This window comes from Bos javanicus, chromosome 11, assembly GCF_032452875.1.
Source record: "Bos javanicus breed banteng chromosome 11, ARS-OSU_banteng_1.0, whole genome shotgun sequence".
NCBI classification, from domain to species: domain Eukaryota; kingdom Metazoa; phylum Chordata; class Mammalia; order Artiodactyla; family Bovidae; genus Bos; species Bos javanicus.
In genome coordinates, this window is record NC_083878.1 from 99,085,690 (window position 1) to 99,106,851 (window position 21,162).

The 21,162-nt window shown below is 50.2% G+C and overlaps 1 protein-coding gene across 6 annotated transcripts in view; it reads right to left on the bottom strand.

Annotated features, from left to right (window-relative positions):
* Positions 1–21,162, bottom strand: part of LOC133257610 (kynurenine--oxoglutarate transaminase 1) — a 68,688-nt gene that overhangs the window by 5,912 nt on the left and 41,614 nt on the right. For 2 of the 6 annotated variants that reach the window (XR_009739618.1, XR_009739616.1), the window contains exons 2-3: positions 4,653–4,711; positions 2,371–2,521 (exon numbers count right to left, since the gene is read on the bottom strand). The gene's annotated coding sequence lies outside the window, so the exon portion shown is untranslated. Of the gene's footprint in view, positions 1–2,370; positions 2,522–4,652; positions 4,712–16,594; positions 16,721–17,044; positions 17,091–17,914; positions 18,059–18,104; positions 18,282–21,162 lie in introns of those variants that run through there. The other 4 variants (XR_009739619.1, XR_009739620.1, XR_009739621.1 and 1 more) reach the window with 4 other exon arrangements.

The window sequence follows — 21,162 nt, forward strand, 5'->3', positions numbered from 1 at the left end:
TACGAGTCGGACGAGACTGAGCGACTTCACTTTCACTTTTCACTTTCACACAATGGAGAAGGCAATGGCAACCCACTCCAGTGTTCTTGCCTGGAGAATCCCAGGGACGGCAGAGCCTGGTGGGCTGCCGTCTATGGGGTCGCACAGAGTCGGACATGACTGAAGTGACTTAGCAGCAGCATCATAGGCTAAAATGCTTACACCCTTTGATTATCTGGTTTTACTTCTTGTGATTTGAGATAAATGCTCACCTGTGTGTACACACAAAATATTCAATGTGGCATTGCTTGATAGTGAGATAGCCAAACCAGACCATCAGTGCAGGGCTGGGTAAATAAATTATGGCACCTCTAGTCAGTGGAATACTATGCAGTCATCAAAAAGAATGAGGCTATTTTGACATGGAAAGTTGCCCCTATCATGTATGTAGTGAAATAAACAAGTTCCATAACATTGTTTATATAATGTTGAATTTGCTTATCAGTTCTAGTAGCTTTCTGTGGAGTCTTTAGGGTTTTCTATATATAGTATCATATCCTCTGCATAGAGAGACAGTTTTGTCTCTTTCCTTCCAATTTGGATACCTTGTGTTTCTTTTTCTTATCTGATTGCTGTGGCTAGGACTTCTAGTACTATCTTGAGTAGAAGAGGTGTGAGTGGGCATCCTTGTCTTGTTTCAGATTTTAGTGGGAAGGCTTTCAGCTTTTCAGCGCTGAGTATTAAATTGGCTGTGGGTTTGTCGTAGATAGATTTTGTTATGTTGGGATATGTTTCCTCTATTACCACTTGGGTAAGCGTTTTTATCATGAATGGATGTTGAATTTCATCAAATGCTTTTTTACATCTATTGGGATAGCCATGTGGTTTTTGTTTTTTTCTTTTGTTTATGTGGTGAATCACACTGATTTGCCTATGCTGATCCTTGTGAACTTGGGATGTGGCGTATAATCTTTTTTACATGTTGTTGGATTTGGTATGCTAATATTTTGTTGAAAATTGTTGCATCTGTATTCATCAAAATATTTCCCTGTAATTTTCTGATTCGGTGCTGTCTAGTTTTGGTCATCCTGATGGATGATGATGGCTTCATAGAAAGTCTTTGGGAGTGTTTCCTCTTCAATTTTTTGGAAGAGTTTGGGAACGATCGATGTAAGTTCTTCTTTGTATATTTGGCAGAATCAGTCTGTGAAGCCATCTGGTCTCAGACTTTCGTTTGTAGGGAGTTTTTAAATTACAGACTCTATTTCACTTGTAGTGATAGATCTGTTCAAATTATCTGTTTGTTCTTGATTCAATTTTCGTGGGTTGTATGTTTCTAGAAAAAGATTTGTGATTTTTTAACACAAATGGATTCATACTAGAAACAACGTTGGCCTTCCCTTAAGATCCAGTGGTTAGGACACTGTGCTTTCACTGTAGGTGAACTAAGATCCCACCTACTGAGCAGCACAGCCAGAAAACCCAAAAAACAAGGTTCTACTGTATAGCACAGAGAACTATATTCAATATGCTATGATAAACTATAATGGAAAAGAAAATTTTAAAACGGGGATATATGTATATTATAACTGAATCACTTTGCTGAGCGCCAGAAATTAAGACAATGTTGTAAATCAAGCTGAGGCTCCAATACTTTGGCCACATGATGCAGAGTCAGCTTTATATTTCAATAAAAAAACAAAACAGAAAGCCACACAAATCTCACATGTGGATGCACGTGTGTGTTTATATAAACATTTTTAAAGTTAAAAGTTCAAAAGTCTGAACACTCAGCAACACAGCACACCGTTGGCAGTGCTAGACTCTGGGCGGTGGGATTGGAAGACACTCCCCCCAGGCTGTGAGACGCACACCAACGTTTAAGAACCTGCTCCAGGGCTGGCAAATATTTACTCTGTGGTCCTTCACAGACAAACTTTGGATTTAGAGTCAAAAAAAAAAAAAAAAATCAACCATCTTTCATCAGCTTTGTGTGTCACCTCCTTCAGGAAGCCTTCCCTGATCTCTCAGGTTTCCTTGCCTTCTTCGCGTTCCCAAGGACCCTAAGCTCCTCCATCGCAGCATATCAACTACCTTTGCTTTCTGCTTCTGTTGTTTGGTCTGCTTTTCCCACTAGACCTTGATCTCCCAGCTCATGTTTTGTTTTTTTTTAAATCTGTCTTTCCCCCAGGCCATGAACTGTCCCAGGGCCTGTAACAAAGGAGACAGTCAGTGAACACTGAACCGTGGCCGGACTGAATTTCAAGGGCTCTGCCCCGTGAACCCTAACATCTAGATTGGCCTGCTCTCCAGAAACAGCTGCCCCTTCCTCCCCTGGGACCTCTGCAGAGACCCATGTCTTGAGGCCCCCAGAGGGGCTGGGAGACTCACAAATGCTTTCGTGTACTGGTTAAGCATGAAGTCTCCGCTGACGGCGTGCTGAAAGGCTTCCACGGCGAACTCTGGGGGTGAGAAGTCTGGGAAGCCTTGGCCCAAATTTACAACATCAGCCTCCTCGCTGGCCAGTTGGACAAATTCCACCCTGGGCAACAAACACAGAGTGGGTAGCAGAACCCTCCACCCCAACCTGGATTTCTGCTCCATTCCAGGGCAGGGTGAGCAAGGCAGTTGGGCTTGCTCTAGAAAAACTGGATAGTTAGCACCCATCCTGATCTGTTTACGGTCATAACTGGTTGTATCCTGGTCACATGTCTCAGCCCAGGGGCTCTGCAACTTTCCATCACGATCCACAGTAAGAAACCACTTTTACATCCCAGACTCTGGAGAGACAAACAGGGACTCCACGTTCTCCTTCCAGTGGGATCCACGGCAGTCTTTCCCATTCTGTCCTACTCTGGTCTTTATAAATACTTGCTGAGCACCCCTAAATGGATTTCATGACCCATTCATGCATCTGTCAACGCCACACTTTGAAACATTTGCTTATATCGCCTCTGTTAGTCTATGAAGCAAGCTCTACTCCTCGGTCGCAATGGGGATGGAGAAGGTGGGATTCAGGGGACTTGCCCAATGGCTCCCAATTAGCTTTTCCCAGTTGGCTTTTGAGTCCACCTCTGTCTGGAGCAACAGTCAGGCCCTGGAGAGTTACTCTGAACAGACTGTAGTCCCACCAGCCCTGCCATCTGCCGCCTCTGGCCCCCTACCACCTTTCTTCTGGGCCTGCCTGCTGGCCACCTCTTTAGGGAAGCTGGCAGAGAGGCTGAGAAGCTGGATAAAAAGGCTGGCACCATGGCTCCAGGTTGGCAAGGGGCAGAAGAGTCAGGGGTGGTGGCAATGAATTTGCCTAACAATAAATATGTCTACAATCGGTCATTCTTCTCTCCAGAGCTTCACAAGATCTCTGAAGACACGAAGTTGCTGAGGCTCAGAGAGGCCCATGACCTGCCCAGAGCCACACTGGTGGCTAAAGCAGAGCTGAGATGCAAAGTCAGATGGTGGGTGTTCCATGGTGGCTGGGACAACGGAGCCAGATCCTCAGGCCACCACCCGAGGGTCCGCAGGAACCGGGGGCCTCTCATGGCCCTCATCTCTCCTAGCACGCTTCCCTGCTCTGTGCAGTCCTTCCTGGCCAGCTCTGCCCTGACTCTGCCTGAGACTTGGCTTCTCCTGGCCTCAGTCCTCCCTTCTGTAGAATGGGTATGACAGGCTCAAGAGTCTGCTGGCTCTGTGAGTCAGGAAAGACTCTAGCTGCCTCTCCCAGCCAGTCATTTCCTCCCTCTGCGCTGGACTTTACCTTATCTGCAAAATGGGCCACAGGCCTGTCCACCTGCCTCACAGAGAGGACAGACGGGGCAGCCTGGGAAGCAGGACCCTGGGGGCTCAACCTGGAGGGCAGCCGGATACCACAGGGTCTTTGGGCCTGGCTTCCCTATCCCAAACACCAGGGAGCATCAGAGGAGAAGATGGAGGTGGAAGATGTTTGCAAAACACAAAATGCGGTACAGGAGGAGAGTGTGAAAGAAAAAGATGGTCCTCTTTTGGATAAAAACAACAGCCACCTGTACAGAGGTGGCTCTGTGCTCTTGGCCAAAGGGGGACTGGGCTGGGAGCAGGGGTTGGAGAAGGGGGAAGAAGGAAGGTCCTTCAGTCTTTCTTACACACCTGCAATTGCATCCGTCGCATCACTAGTGACAGCGGGCACGTACGTCTTTCACATGTAGAATGAGTCAATAAAGAAAAGATGCTGAGCTCTGCAAGTGTCGGTGAGAAGCCGCCCATGTCTTACCTTCTTATATTCTTTAGCTTATCTTGTTCTCTACTAAGTGTGAAATGAAAGACACCCCCCTGCCCCCGGAAAGCCCTCAACCCGGTGCCTGGGTAGTAGCCATGGCTCACACTGTATTTCATCTCATCCTCCCAAGGCCCTTCAGGGGAGATAGAAGCATCTCCATTTCCTAGCTGGACCTGGAGGCTCAGGGCAGGTGAGTCACCGGCCCCAAATGCCACAGCCAAGCAGGGTGAGGCTGAGACCCAAACCCGAGCCGGTGGCTGGGGGTCCTCACCTCTCAAGGGCTGAGGCTGCAAACCTCTCGGTCCGAGATTGCAGCCGTCTTAGGTACCACTGAGTCCCGGCCAACCCGGGGACCGCCAGCCCTGCTATCCTCGAGCCAGGGGACCCCCACCACCATCCTACCCAGTCCTGCCTGGCTCACCGTGGGCTGTAGTCGATCCCGTCCAGCCTTCGAGCCTGCAGCCGTTTAGCCATGGTGAGCTGGAGACAACAGAGCAAGCAGAGAGTCAGCTGGAGACAGAGCAAGTGGAGAGTCAGCTTGGGCTCACTCTGGGGAGGCAACTGCTCTGTGACCACAGCCTCCGTGTCCACCCCTCCGGGAGGAGGCGAAGAGCAGGGCTCCTCCAGCCTCCCCGCGCCTGGCTCCTCCCCGCGCCACCAGCCTGGACTTGCCCACCTGCCAGCCCGGACTCCGCACATCTTGGGACATAGACTGGATTCCATCAGGTTAAAATCTGACCCAGGTTAAAATTTGGAGGGGCTGGGGAGGAGGAGCAGCAGGAAGCAGGAGAGCGGAGTACGGTGACAGTGACGGCAGCGGCTTCTTGCTAAACGCTTCCATGAACTTCCCGGAACCCCCCGACTTGACCCATTTTACAGATGCGAAAATGCAGGGAGGAGGGGGAGACAGCTGCGGTCAAGGTCACACGACACATAGACTCAGGCCTGTTTGAGATGAGGCCATGTTCGGACTCGGGCACAGGGGCCACTTGCTCAGTCTTTCAGGGGCTCAGGGGACCACCCCTCCCCTTCCCTGGGTTCTTTCCAGGCCAGCTTCCCCCTCACCCACAGGTGTGCAGAGACTGGCCTGGCCTGGGGACCATCAGGCTCAGGCCCTCAGTCTGTCGTGGCTGGGTGATATTGCACAAGTGCGTTAGCTCCTCCTGGCCTCAGTCTCCCCATCAGTGTAATAGGGGCATGGGCTTCGTGGTCCCTCGGAGCCTCCTGGTCCTTGTGGGTTGGAGTCTCAGAGGGGCTGCAGGTGGTGAAGCCACCAGCTGTAGCTCACGGTCAACCCTCACTGTTCTTCACAGTCCGAGTCCTCACAGCATGCTTACCAGAGGGGGTCAGGATAATCTTCATCTAAAGATGAGGACATTGAGGCTCAGAGAGACTTGGGGCCTTGCCCAAGGTCAGAAGAGGAGCTGCACAGGGCTCTGGGGCAGGACGACAGCAACAGCAGGGCTCCCAGCACCTGGCCCTGGGCCCGGAGAAGGGTGTGGGGACGGTCTGTACACCGGCCAGGTTTTTCCATCGCCTGGGGGTCCTGGTGATGTGAATGGTTCAGAGAAAGCCCAGCGTGGAGCCTGGCACCTACTGGTACTTTGCTAACATTGGCGGCCCTGTGCTTTCACCAGGCCCTAATACCTCTCGCCAGGCCTGGCACTCAGCATGTAAAAACGATAGCATGATCTTTGCCAGGGAAACCCCTCAATCCCTGTCAAGCGGGATGGTGGGTCCCCCAGAACAGGCACGGCTGTGCCCTCCAAGGCCAGCGCTGGGCTCACACCAGGCCCTGTGCCTCCCATCCTCTGCTGAGGGGACTTGAAGCAGGCGGGCACGTTCCCCCAGACACAGGGTGGAATGCCCCTCCTCAGATAATAATCGCACTGCCCTTTTTCGGTTCTTAGCCGCAGGGAGTAAATCGGAGGGTGAACTCTGACTGACTTCCCAGCCCCTGGATTCTCCCAGCTCGCCCCCACGGGCCTTTGCACAGCCTGGCATCCTTTCCCTTCCTCTGGGACTGGGCTTGAAGGCCGGCGATTTGCATCGCAGCCTCACTTCTCTGATGAATCCAGGAAAAGCTGTTAATTTTTTCCTTGGCTCAGCTTTTTATTCACAAGGACAGTGTGATGACTTCAAGCTCCTTGCACACAGGACTGGAAACTGTAAGTCCAATGTAATCTACCTGTTCACAACATTTCATAACTATCAGTGCGACCCTCTAACTTTACTATAGAGGAGAAATAAAAGGAGAGTAGTTTATAACCCGGTCATGGATGCAAAGGCTCAGGCTTGCCCACACTAGGAGATTCTAGGAAGTGGATAGTTATTGGCCCTTGCTTAGAAGAAATAAATCTGGCCTGTGGGACGTTCCTGGTGGTCCAGTGGCTAAGACTCCCCGCTCCCAATGCAGGGGGCCTGGGTTTGATCCCTGCTCAGGGACCTAGATCCCACAAGCCACACAGATCTTTTCCCGTGTGCCACACCTAAGATCCAGTGCAGCCGAAAAAGAGAAAGAGGGAAAGAAAGAAAAGAAATAAGTCTGGCCTAAACTAGGCCGCTCCCTAGCCTAGTCCCTTCTAAACTCCGCTCCCACCCAGCCTGTTCCTCCAAGGTCTTTCAAAGCATTTCAGAGCCCAGAAAACTAGTCATCTGTCCCAAGGCGGGGCACTTCCTCCTCTGGTCCTCACTCAGTCATCAGCTTCTCTGGAGCATGTTCTCTGACCAGGTCCTGGCAAAGCGCTGAGACCACAGTGTGGACCGATGTTGGGGTCCAGAGTGAGGTACTCCGCCCGTGGCAAAGGTCATGAGGAAGGAGGCTCGACATACGCAAAGGCGGGATCGAGCCTCAGGACTCCCCCTGGAACTCCTCGAGCATCTACCCCCATAACCAGAGCCTGCCTACTTTACTACTCTGTGCTCTCCCCTACACCTCTGACTTTACGGGGGGCTGTCCCCCACCACCTCTTTCGGAGAAGGAGTTAACCTAGAGCTCCAGTTAATAAAAACTCCTGGGTGTGACAAGAGTGTTTTAACCTACAAACTCCTCTGAAGGTTCTCTGGCCTGCCTGACAGGCTTGTCCGGCCACATGTGATCGCTCACAGCCTCCCAACCGTGAGAGGCACGAGATGCTTTAAACCTTCTAAAAACAGGTTCCTTAGAAAAGTTAGAAAACTATTAGTATAAGTATAATGGGCTGATTAGAAATTGTATTGGTGAAGGGTTTTTCATTTGTTGAGCCAATGTTTGTTGCTAAGTCTCCACATCCCCTGCCCTTACACACGTTAATGAGTATATAGAAGAAATAAGTATTAACCTTTGATACTAATCACGTTAGACCTTAGGCTAAGTAAATTCTTTCCTTAACTAAAACCCACTATACCCTCACCCTATAGGAATGTAACTTTATTTGGGTGGTGTCTGTTTTAAGAATAATCACCCCTGGAGAAATAAGTGTCCTGGTTGACTGACCGCTGTCACAAGGAGAGAGAGGGTCATAAATTGTCAGCAGGCCCCCTGGCCAGAAGATGATGTAACACCCCTAAGACCTCTGTATACATTTGTATGAAGCACCTGACTTTGATAAAAGTCAGGACTGCTGACCCCACGTGACTTTTGCATGACATCTCAGTGTATAAAAGTAGACCATGGAAAATAAAGAATTGGGATCAGTTTCTCGAAATACTGGTCTCCCCATGTCGCTCTCTCCCCTACTCTGGCTGAGTCTCCATCTGGAGCGCAGAACCCACCATGCTTACTAATTATGCCTGGGCTTCTAAAATCCGACCGGGGAAGCCTCAGTGTCTCCTCTCCTTCGGGAGAACGGAAGGAGGCCTGCGGCCTACGTAAGTGGTGCAAGCTTCTTGTCTTGAAGTTTTATTGGTCTCCCGCGTAAACCAAGCTACTCAGCCTCTTTCCTCCACTGAATTTTCCTACTGAGCTATCCTCATCGTATTACTCTTTATATCTTTGATAAAATATTTAAATAAATAGGTCGCCGACGCCGTCCCCGCTTCGAATACCCTGGATCAGCCGGGGCTGGACCCCGGCAGACCAGGCCTGTCAAGAGATGCCCACAAACACTGTCTCCATTACTATCCAGCACGTGTATTTCCTGACCAACGCGAAGGTGTGTGTTATGGCTCGAATCGTGTCCTCCAAAAGCATATGTCCAAGTCCTAACCTCTGGTAACCTGTGAATATTTCCCCAGTGGCTCGGGGGTAAAGAACCTGCCTGCAATGCAAGAGACATGCTGGAGATGCAAGTTCAATCCCTGGGTCGGGAAGATCCGCTGGGGATCTTGGGGTTGGTCCGTGGGGTCGCAGAGTTGGACGTGGCTGAGCGACTAAACAACAATCTGTGAATGTGGCCTTATTTGGAAACAGGATCTTCGAAGGTGTGACCCATTTAAGACGATGGACTTCCCCTGGTGGTCCAGTGGCTAAGATTCTGGGCTGCAGGCGGCCCAGGTTTGATCCCTGGTGAGGCAACTAGATCCCACATGCAGCAACTAAAGGTCCCGCGTGCTGCAACTAACACTGGCCCAGACAAAAATAGCAATGCATGCATGCTAAGTCACTTCAGTCATGTCTGACTCTTTGTGACCCCACGGACTGTAGCCCACCAGGCTCCTCTGTCCATGGATTTCTCCAGGCAAGAATACTGGAGTGGGTTGCCATTCCTTTCTCCAAAAAATAGTAATAATAGTAAATAAGTAAATATTCGAAAAATTGAAGACGAGGTCTCACTGGATCAGCGTGGACCATTGCCAGTCCAGTTTGTTTCCTTGTAAGAAGAGAAAAGAACACAGACACACGGGAGAAAGTTCACGTGAAGACAGCTGCTGCTGCTGCTGCTAAGTCGCTTCAGTCGTGTCCGACTCTGTGTGACCCCACAGACGGCAGCCCACCGGGCTCTGTTGTCCCTGGGAGTCTCCAGGCAAGAACACTGGAGTGGGTGAGGCAGAGACTAATGTGTCTACGAGCCAAGGAACACCGAGGACTCCTGACAGCACAGAAGCTAAGAGAAAAGCATGGACCAGATTCTCCTCTTCTAAGTTAAGAGAAAGCATGGCCCCAATAACACCTTGATTTTGGACTTTCAGCCTTCAGAACCACCCGCTGTGTGGTACTTCGGTACAGACGGCCAGGAGACTAACCCAACTGGACACTAGAGGGCGCTGGGGGCACGGCCCCTGAGGGCAGGAGTTCCGGCGGGCTCCTTGGAGGGCGCGGCCTTCAAGCCCAGTCCCAGAGGAAGGGAAAGGATGCCAGGGGGTGCAAAGGCCCGTGGGGGCGAGCTGGGAGAATCCAGGGGCTGGGCAGTCAGTCTGAGTTCACCCTCCGATTTACTCCCTGCGGCTAAGAACCGAAAAAGGGCAGTGCGATTATTATCTGAGGAGGGGCATTCCACCCTGTGTCTGGGGGAAAGTGCCCGCCTGCTTCAAGTCCCCTCAGCAGAGGATGGGAGGCACAGGGCCTGGTGTGAGCCCAGTGCTGGCCTTGGAGGGCACAGCCGTGCCTGTTCTGGGGGGACCCACCATCCCGCTTGACAGGGATTGAGGGATTTCTCAGGACACCGGACTTCCAGAGCTAAAAGTAGCACCATCCTGAGAGAACGGGGATGGGTGGTCCCCTTAGACGGGCCGAGTGCAGGGGTGCCTGCTCCCGTCCTGTGCCTGAAACCCTGCTGACTCCCCAGATGGACTTAATCTCAGGGGAACCCCCCTCCTCGAACACCTCCTGACCACTCGGTTCAAAATCTGCGGGTGCCTGGTAGGCTGATCCTCTCTCTGACGTGGTAGCCCACAGCCCTTGATGTCTATCAATTCTGGCCTTTCTCCTAAGGTGGCTACGCCTCCTCTGCCCCACATCACACCTGCCACCATCTCACCGGATCACAGAGGTAGGAATAACACTAATGCGATCAGTTCTGATTTGCTCACTCAGCACCAGGCGCTGCAGTAAGGACTATACTGATGTCATCAGACCCTTTCAACAGCCCTGGGAAGCAGGCGCTACCCTCAAACTCCCCCGAACCTTAATAGGCAGGGAAGGAACTTCCCGGGTGGCCCAGCAGATAAGAATCTGGGTGCCAATACAGAGCACAGGGGTTCGATCCCTGATCTGGGAAGATTTCACATGCCTCGGGGTAAAACAACTCATGTACCACAACTACTGAAGCCCGTGCCTAAAGCCAGTGCTCCGCAATGAGACGCCACCACGGTGAGAAGCCCTCACACCACAGTGAGTAACCCCCAGTTGCTGCAGCTAGAGAAAGCCTGAGTACAGCAGCAAAGACCTGGTGCAGCCAAAAATAAATAAAATCTAAAAGCAAAACGAAAAAAGGCAAGGAAGTTTGCAACAACGATAACATAACAATAAAAACCAGTCCATCCTAAAGGAAATCAACCCTGAATATGCTCTGGAAGGACTGATGCTGAAGCTGAAGCTCCAATCCTTTGGCCACCTGATGCGAAGAACTGACTCGTTAGAAAAGACCCTGATGCTGGGAAAGACTGAAGGCAGGAGGAGAAGGGGGCAACAGAGGACAAGATGGTTGGATGGCATCACCGACTCGATGGACGTGAATTTGAGCAGACTCGGGAGATACTGAAGGACAGGGGAGCCTGGTGTGCTGCAGTCCGTGGGGTTGCAAAGAGTGGGACACAACTGAGCAACAACAAACACTCAAATGGGGCTCCGGCAGGTCAGGGGAGGGTTCAAATCACGGGATGCCCACAGTTTAGGAGCCCAGCGTGTGGCCCTTTCCTCTCCTCTGTCAGTCTTGGCCCTTCACGCTCACTGCCAGCTCTCAGGAAAGGTGGTACCTTGGGGCTGGGGGTGGCCTGGGCCGTCTGGCTCCGTGGAGCGGGGGAGAGCCTGTGCAGGATGAGGACACGCTTAAACACTCATGCTACCTCAGGGCTGGGGCTGGAAACCAGGATCCGGCTTCCACTGCAGGGGACTGCCAGGGCAGCGACTGGTGTGTGTGTCCGGGTGAGTCTGTGGGCACAGGAGTGAGTATCATACTGCACCCTTTGTGGAGCAGGTCTGTCCTGCCAAACCTTTGATGCCCACCTGGGATTGGGCACCAAGCAGACACCAGCGGAGAAGGTTAGGACACAGGCTTTGGGGTCATGCACACCTTGGCTGTGTGACTCAGGGCAAGTCACTTTACCTCTCTCAATGTCAGTTTCCCTACCTGTGAAAGCCCTTCACTGAATGCCTGGCACATAAAAGGTGACTGTAAATGGCAAATGTTAATAATAGAGTGGGCACTTTATGAATACCCATGACATTCGTACAATATGACCCATTTCAGCGGGACTGACTTCATCAGATCTCAGGAGGCTTAGTGCTGAGGGCCTGCGATAGTTTGAAGGGCCTATGAAAATGTTTTCATTTTAATTTATTTTAAAATAAGAACACAAGTGGGGCTAGTGTTAAAGAGCCTGCCTGCCAATGCAGGAGACATGAGACATGCATTCAATCCCTGGGTCGGAAGATCCCCTGGAGGAGGGCATGGCAACCCACTCCAGTATTCTTGCCTGGAGAATCCCACAGACAGAGGAGCCCCGAGGGGTACAGTCCATGGGGTCGAAAAGAGTCAGACACGACTGAGGCGATTTAGCACGCATGCACAAGGGAATGTAATATAATAATGAATCTAGCCTGGACGATATTTGTTCTTTATACCAACATAGTTATAGACTATATATATATTTTTGGCCAAGCTGTGTGGCTTGCGGGATCTTAGTTCCCTGACCAGGGACTGAACCAGGGCTCTTGGCAGTGAGAGCATGAAGTCTGAACCACTGGACCACCAGGGAATTCTCCTTTGATATATTTTTTTTTTTTTAATGGAGAAAGGGGCCCATGAAGTAGAAGTGAATAGGGTCCTTGAAAGTTTTAATGTGACCTTGAACGTGGGTAAATCTGTGTGCGGTTGTGACTACTTGTGCAAATAAGAGTGTTTGCCCTTGAGTACTTGCACATGTCTCTTTCCTTTGAGCCCGTGGGTATCATGGGGACAGTTTCCAGGAACTTGAAGGGGAGGGAAAGCCACTGGGGGTCTGAGCCGAGGGTGGGAAGGGCACAGGTGGCCACTTGGGCTGCCCTCACCAGCAACACTGCCAGGTGTCAAGGCGTTGCATGCTGCTTGCATGTTGCATGTCCAGCTCTTTGCAACCCCTGAACTGAAGACTGCGAGGCTCCTCTGTCCATGGAATTTTCCCGGTGAGAATATTGGAGTGGGTTGCCATTTCCTCCTGCAGGGGATCTTCCCGACCCAGGGATGGAACCCAGGTCTCTTGCATCTCCTGCACTGGTAGGCGGATTCTTGACCACTGAGCCACCTGGGAATCCCTGCAAGCCACTGCCCTGTGGGGAAATGGGTGCTTGTTGTCCCTGAGGCCACCAAAAGGGGACACGCAGAGCCAGTCCTGTCTAGACTTCTGGCTAGCTGGCCCTAGACATTAAGCCATACGATACATTAGGACAGAGGACAACTTTGTGTCTCAGAGGGGAGTGTGGCCTCACTTCATAGAGGAGACCGTCGGTGGGGAGTGTGCTGGTCCAGGCCCACCCCGAGGTGTGACTGCTGGCTTCCCAGACCAGGGTTCTTGCACTGACTGGGCTGACCTAGGTATCTCTGCAGGGGCTCATTCACAGACACCTGGGAGCTCTCACCATTGCCTCATTCAGAGACACCAGGAAGGCTCTGGGGCAGCCTTTCCCAAGCCACACCCACCTCCAGCTCCCCATGTGCCTCATCTCTCATCTTCCAGAAAGCAAGATAACTTCCCTGGATAACTCCTCTACAGCCCTGATGACGAGCTTAAGGGTAATGACCATAGCCTTTTATTTACTGCACACTTTCTCTGTGCCAGGCTGCCTGCCCAGCACTTTCCACGGCCCATCACTTTGAATCCCATGAGAGAGGTGCCATCAAGAGGCCAAGTAACAGACCCAAGGCCACAGCTAGCAGGTAGCAGAGCTGGAATTTGAACTCAGGACACAGACTTCAAAGCCTGGACTCACTGCCACTGTGGAGCAAGGGAAGGCTGAGCAGTGACACCACGGCCCCTTGGGCTACTGACTCACTATTTCCAGAAAGAATCGATGAAGCACAGACTGAGAGATGCTCAGTGGGAAAGGAGAGAATTTGATCTAGTTGCTTACATTTTATGGATGGGGATAGTGATGAGCAGGGAGGGGCACCGACCAGCCCAGATTCCAGGGGGACCAGATCAGCTGGGGCATAATCCTGGCATTTTTCTCATCCTAGCAGCTGCCTGGGACATCATTATGCCTGTGTCTCAGAGGAAGATGCTCAATAAACTTTCACTGAGTGAGAGAATGAATGTTTATCTCTCCAACCAGACTGTGAGCTCCGTTAGAACTAGGACTCTTCTTTGCTCATCTTTTTACTATCAACAACTGGTGCAGGAACTTAGATACACACCTTTTATTACTTCAGATCAGATCAGATCAGTCGCTCAGTCGTGTCCGACTCTTTGCCACCCCATGAATCGCAGCACGCCAGGCCTCCCTGTCCGTCACCAACTCCCGGAGTTCACTCAGACTCATGTCCATCGAGTCAGTGATGCCATCCAGCCATCTCATCCTCTGTCGTCCCCTTCTCCTCTTGCCCCCAATCCCTCCCAGCATCGGAGTCTTTTCCAATGAGTCAACTCTTCGCATGAGGTGGCCAAAGTACTGGAGTTTCAGCTTTAGCATCATTCCCTCCAAAGAAATCCCAGGGCTGATCTCCTTCAGAATGGACTGGTTGGGTCTCCTTGCAGTCCAAGGGACTCTCAAGAGTCTTCTCCAACACCACAGTTCAAAAGCATCAATTCTTCGGCGCTCAGCCTTCTTCACAGTCCAACTCTCACATCCATACATGACCACAAGAAAAACCATAGCCTTGACTAGACGGACCTTTGTTAGCAAAGGAATGTCTCTGCTTTTGAATATGCTATCTAGGTTGGTCATAACTTTCCTTCCAAGGAGTAAGCATCTTTTAATTTCATGGCTGCAGTCACCATCTGCAGTGATTTTGGAGCCCAGAAAAATAAAGTCTGACACTGTTTCCACTGTTTCCCCATCTATTTGCCATGAAGTGATGGGACCGGATGCCATGATCTGCATTTTCTGAATGCTGAGCTTTAAGCCAACTTTTTCACTCTCCACTTTCACCTTCATCAAGAGGCTTTTGAGTTCCTCTTCACTTTCTGCCATAAGGGTGGTGTCATCTGCATATCTGAGGTTATTGACATTTCTCCCGGCAATCTTGATTCCAGCTTGTGTTTCTTCCAGTCCAGCGTTTCTCATGATGTACTCTGCATATAAGTTAAATAAGCAGGGTGACAATATACAGCCTTGACGTACTCCTTTTCCTATTTGGAACCAGTCTGTTGTTTCATGTCCAGTTCTAACTGTTGCTTCCTGACCTGCATACAAATTTCTCAAGAGGCAGGTCAGGTGGTCTGGTATTCCCATCTCTTTCAGAATTTTTCACAGTTGATTGTGATCCACACAGTCAAAGGCTTTGGCATAGTCAATAAAGCAGAAATAGATGTTTTTCTGGAACTCTCTTGCTTTTTCGGTGATCCAGCGGATGTTGGCAATTTCATCTCTGGTTCCTCTGCCTTTTCTAAAACCAGCTTGCACATCAGGAAGTTCACGGTTCACATATTGCTGAAGCCTGGCTTGGAGAATTTTCAGCATTACTTTACTAGCGTGTGAGATGAGTGCAATTGTGCGGTAGTTTGAGCATTCTTTGGCATTGCCTTTCTTGGGGATTGGAATGAAAACTGACCTTTTCCAGTCCTGTGGCCACTGCTGAGTTTTCCAAATTTGCTGGCATATTTATTACTTCAGCAAGTATTTATTGAACTCCCATTATGCGTTATGCCCTAGCCTAGCCACCAGACACACAGAGAACAGGATACCTTCCTTTCCCTTAAGGTGTGCACACAGAATGAGGGGGACAAATGAGTAATCAGACCATTCTAATACAGTGTGAGCCTTAATATGCAAAGAATTCTTATCAATCAGTTACAAAAGACCAACATGTCAATAGAAAAAAAAAAAGTGGGCAAAAGATATACATTCACACACAAAAAGAAAACAGCATGTAAACTGGAAGAGATGCTGAACCTTGTCATAACTGACAAAGTGCAAACTACAATGAAACACGATTTTCTGTGTCTCAGGCAGAGAATAATAAGATTGAGATACACCAAGTCAATACTATGATGCCCTAAAAGTCACTGGTATATCTTCTGGAGGGCAACTTAATATTAGTGACTTATATTATTCGTTCCAATCCCAAAGAAAGGCAATGCCAAAGAATGCTCAAACTACCGCACAATGCTGGGAAAGATTGAGGGCAGGAGGAGAAGGGGACGACAGAGGATGAGATGGCTGGATGGCACCACCAACTCGATGGACATGGGTTTGGGTAGACTCCAGGAGTTGGTGATGGACAGGGAGGCCTGGAGTGCTGCAGTTCATGGGGTTGCAAAGAGTCGGACACGACTGAGCAACTGAACTGAATACTCCAGAATTCTGGGGCTGACCAAGCAGGAAAGATACAATTTGTTAGGGTAGATGCAGATGTACAGAAGGACACAATGTGGGATTAGAAAAACCAGGTCCAGAAGTGCATGGATTAAGCAGCCTCACTTCTGTAAAACTGTATCTATATACTTCTTTCCCTGGATAGAAGTGGGTGTTAACAGCTGGGGGCTTCCCTCGTGGCTCAGGTGGTAAAGAATCTGCCTGTAATGCAAGAGACCCAGGTTCAAAACCTGGATCCCCTGGAGAAGGAAATGGCAACCCACTCCAGTATTCTTGTCTGGAGAATCCCATGGACAGAGGAGCCTGGTAGACTACAGGCCATGGGGTCGCAAAGAGTCAGACACAACTCAGCAACTAAATAAGACAACACACCAACAGGCAGATTGTGATTTGGGGAAATAGATCTGGATGGAAATGTGGCATAAAAATGGAGAGTGAAGTGACCTAGCAATATGGAATATACAGTTTTGTAAGAAATTAAAATTTGTGTATAGAATAGCAGTTGCAAATATTCAAACAATAAAGTCTGGCTAAAGGAACTTTAAAAAAAGTATAATCAGCCATTACAATGATGAGGTTCTAGAAGTTATGATATATGACACTTACCCTCCAGAGAACTGAAATCCACCTAAGTAGGAGGTTAGGGCTCAGCTTTTTGGGTCCCTCCCATTTCCCAAGCCTCAGTGTCTCCATCAGGACAAGATGTCTAGGCCCAGTGGCCCCTAAGGGCCCTTCCGCCCTTCTCTGCCCTGCCCAGGACCCGGCTCGCTCACCCCGATCCTCGCTCTGGGCAGCTGCCTCTTCCTCCTGTTGGCGCTTTGCCTGTTCCTCCTGCGCTCGCTGCCGCTCCAGTTTCTTTGTCATCTTGAGATCCTTCCACTTCTTCTTCTCCTCTTTTTCTGGATAAGAGGACAATTGGTGGAGGGAAGAGTGACTTGGAGGTGGGAAAGACTTGGAACAGCCCAGGAGGTGGTGTCCTCTCAGTAGGTCAGCCTGGGGACCCCAATGCTGCCTAGAGAGCAGCCAGAGAAGCCTTCCAGGGCTTCTGGCCTCCTCGTCCCCATTTTGGGTACTAGTAAGACCTAGAGGGGACAAACCTGGTGGCTTTTCCCCAAGATTCAGCTGTGCACTGATGGGCGGTGGGGAGGTAAGCACAGACACTTAGCTCTCCATTGGGCCCACCCCCGCCAGGGCCCACCTCCACCCCCTAGTCCCTGACTTACTCTGTTGCTTCCACTTCCGCCACTCTACTCTTTGGCCACGTTCACCCTGGAGAAGGAGTTGGGGGAGATACAGGAGTGAGGCTGAATGGTCACACCTGAGCTGGGGCGGGGGAGGTGTTCCCACTTGCTGCTTCCCAGCTGTCTCCTCTGTTTAAATGAGCTGTTGTTGGTTAGTGCTCAGTCGTGTCCAACTGTTTTGCGGCCCCATGGACTGTAGCCCACCAGGCTCCTCTGTTTGTGGGATTCTCCAGGCAAGAATACCTGAGTGGGTTGCCATTTCCTTCTCCAGGGGATCCTGCGTTGGCAGGCAGATTCCTTACTGTCTGAGCCACTAGGGAAGCCCCTTTAAATGAGGGTAGTGAGGAAACGAGGGGCACCCCCACCCCCACCCCCCCGCCACACACACACACAATACTGCCCAAGAGAGAGCGTCAGGAGGGCAGGGACATGTACCCCCAGTGCCTGAGACCATAGCTGGAACATAGTAAGCATTCAGTAAATTGTTAAATGAGTTCCTACTGGAGAGAAGAGGAAATAGGTTCAGGGGGACAGGACTTGCCCACTGCCGCCCTGGTTATCAGAAGAGATACGCCATGAAAGGGCTCGGGAAGGAGCCGGGTCCCGCCTTCCGAATCCGAACCCCGGGCAGAGTTGCCACTAAGGACTCCGGCAAGGTTGCCATTGGCCATAAGGCAACGGCAACCCAATCCAGTACTCTTGCCTGGAAAATCTCATGGGCGGAGGAGCCTGGTGGTCTACAGTCCATGGGGTCGCGAAGAGTCGGACACGACTCAGCGACTTCACTTTCACTCCGGTAAGGTAATGAGTTACCAACGCTGTCCCGGCTCCGACTCAAACCCCGGTTCCCACCTCCGCTGCTCATCGGCACAGGGGTTACTGAGGCCACAAGCAGGCAACAAGCTCGGGGACTCCGGCCGCGGAGCAGCGACGAGCCTGGAGCTGGAGGGGCGACTCGGCCCCGCCACGGGGCCCCACGCGGCTCTATCTCTTAACCTCAGCCCGGTGCCCTGCCGCAGGGCTCGCACATCCCTCCACCTACCGGACCACAGGGCCGCTTCCTCGCGCGCTCCGCCATGTTCGCCGAACGCCGTAGGCCCCGCCCGGCCAATCAGACTCACCCCTTCCGGCAACACCTACTTCGAGCCGTCCAATCGGAGACCCAGTGGCGCGCTTGGGCGTGGCCTAGGCGCTGTGAGGTTAGAGCACGTGGACAGGGGAGGGCTGGAGGTGCTGGATGGGCTGCCTAGGGGCTGATGGGGGGACGGCATCCGGTGAGCTGGACCTGGCGCTGGTGTAGGGACCGGGGGGCGGGGGGGGGGGGGGGTGATGTTTAGCTCATCTCAGGCCTGAGTGTCCCAGTGCGCAGAAACTTTGGACTACCAGAGCTCTGCCCTCCGGCTCGGGTCGAGCACGGAAGTCAAACATCAGCTTGGTTTTGTACATGGAGTCTTGGGGCCCGAAGCTGGAGTGTGATTCAGAGCTGGCAATAATTAAATCCAGTTATAGATTCGCTCATTTACTCTCTCCTTTAATTATTACACTTTATTAGAGAACAGTTCAGTTCAGTCGCTCAGTCGTATCCGACTCTTTGCAACCCCATGGACTGCATGCAGCACGCCAGGCCTCCCTGTCCATCACCAACTCCCGGAGTTTACTCAAACTCAGGTCCATCGAGTCGGTGATGCCATCCAGCCATCTCATCCTCTGTCGTCGCTTTCTCCTCCCGCCTTCAATCTTTCCCAGCATCAGGGTCTTTTCAAATGACTCAGTTCTTTGCATCAGGTGGCCAAAGAGAAGACTTGGGTTTACCAAAAATTGAACAGATAGTTCCCACAGACTTTCCCCTCAGTTTTTGTAATTAACATGTTGCCTTAAGGTGTACATTTGTTACAGTCCATGAACCAATATTGATGCTTTGTTCATAGTATAGGATAGGGTTCTCTCTTTGTGTTGTACATACTGTGGGTTTTGGTAAAATACCTAATGGCATATATCTATCACTGCCATGGAATTCTCCAGGCAAGAATACTGGAGTGGGTTGCTGTTTCCTTCTCCAGGGCATCTTCTTGACCCAGGGATCAAACCTGGGTCTCCTGCATTGCAGGCAGATTCTTTAGTGTCTGAGCCACCAAGGAAGCCCCCGTCATTACAGTATCATACAAAATTGATTCACTGCCCTAAAAATCTGTGCTCCACCTATTTTCCCCACTCCTCAAGCCCCTGATAACCACTGATCTTTTTTTTCTAACTGTTCTTATAGTTTAGCCTTTTCCAGAATGTCATATAGTTGGAATCAAACAATATGCAGCCTTTTCAGACTCCCTTCTTTTATTAAGTAATACATATTTAAAGTTCCTCCCTAGCTTCTAGTGGCTCGATATCTCATTTTTTTTTACTGCTGGATACTATTCATTGGCCTGATATCTCATTTCTTTTTAGTGCTGGATACTAGTCATTGTATGGATATGCCAGCATGTCTATCCATTCACCTTTCAAAGGACATTTGGTTGTTTCCAGTATTTGGCAATTATAAATAAAACTGCTATAAACATTCATGTGCAGGTTTTTGTGTGGACCTGCCTTTTCAGCTCATTTGGATAAACAGCTGGACGTCTGATTGCTGAAATATTTCACTGGAGGCAAAAACTGTAAAAATGGGTACAAAGTTTATTATTAGAGACACAGCACAACAAGCGGGAGAACACACAGAGAAACCGTTTGCTTAGTTAAGAAAGAAGCAAGACAGGGGCACCTGGAGAGAAAGCGTGTGGGAATCTCCCCTAATGAGGAGGAACCAGAAAAAAGGTGGTTAAAAAACTTATATAGGACAGCTCTTCTGGGTCTTTGTTTACCTTTGGCCAGCAATCTGATTTATTTTTCCACACCTGACCTGCCCTAGGCAACATGTGTGCATGACTTTTTTCCAAGATGGATTTCAATGCAGAGGCTTTTGGGAGTAAAGAAGCATTACTTATTATGGCCTGGCATCCCCTGACTTTTGACCCCCTGGGAGCCTTTCTGCCCGTGTGCAGTCTCTCCCTTGCCCCAAGGATGGGAAATACCTGGCCTCTTGATTCGTTACTCAAACAAGGTTTAGTTGCTCTCTGTTCCTGCCATGACTGTTATCTTAAGGTGTCCTCAGGAGAGAAAGCCTGGCTATATATCCTGTTTCAGTTGTTACTCCCATTTTGGAGAGCAAGCAGGAGACTGGTTGTAAGCATCTAACCTGGAGCCCATCTGTCTCCTGTTTCTGAAAATGCAAACAAGGGGTATACGTGTATATGTCCAGCTTGAAGTCCACTTTTTTCCTGCCCCAAGAAATGTAAACAGGAGCCTTATTGCAAATACCTAGGCTGGGACCCATCTGCCTTCTGCCTCTGTTCCATCCAAGAAATCCTTTTTTTCTGTCTTTCTTTCTTCCTGCCTGTCTGGCTTCCTTTCTTTCTTTTAAATGGGCATCTTTATTCATCTATAATGATGATTAGCTGGATCATGACTAGAGAGAGAAGTTTATGAAAAAAAAACAAAACCACCTTAGTACTGAAAACTATTAGCATAATTTCTCCTCTGGCTCTGGAGGACCTACTTATCACCAGTCTATGTGTACTACGGCAAAGGGGCTCCAAGCCCGCGCCTGTGAATTGTATTGTCTCACAATCTTGACTTTGGAACAGTGATAGTAGTGCAAAATCATTGTTTGGAAAGGGACAGAGTGGAGTGTCCTATGTCACAACACCAATATGTTCCAAAGAGCAATTCTCTGACACCAAGTGGGTGTCCTAAGCTTCGATTCAATTCTGACAAGTTGGCACAGATCTCGTAAGTTAAGGGAGCCCATAAGATTGCCTCCCACTTCAGATGCCAGTGGCAAGTGGGGTGCCCACTCACCCACAACTTCTGCCTAGCTGACTGCAAATTCCAGCATTCCCATGACCACCTCATGGGAGTGGTGGTTTTGACCCCATCCAGATTCAATAATTTGCTGAAACGATTCACAGCCCTCAGGAAAGCACTATACTTACAGTTTTATTTTAGAAGATACAACTCAGGAACAGCCCAATGTAAGAGGTACATAGACTAAGGTGGAAAAGTGGGCA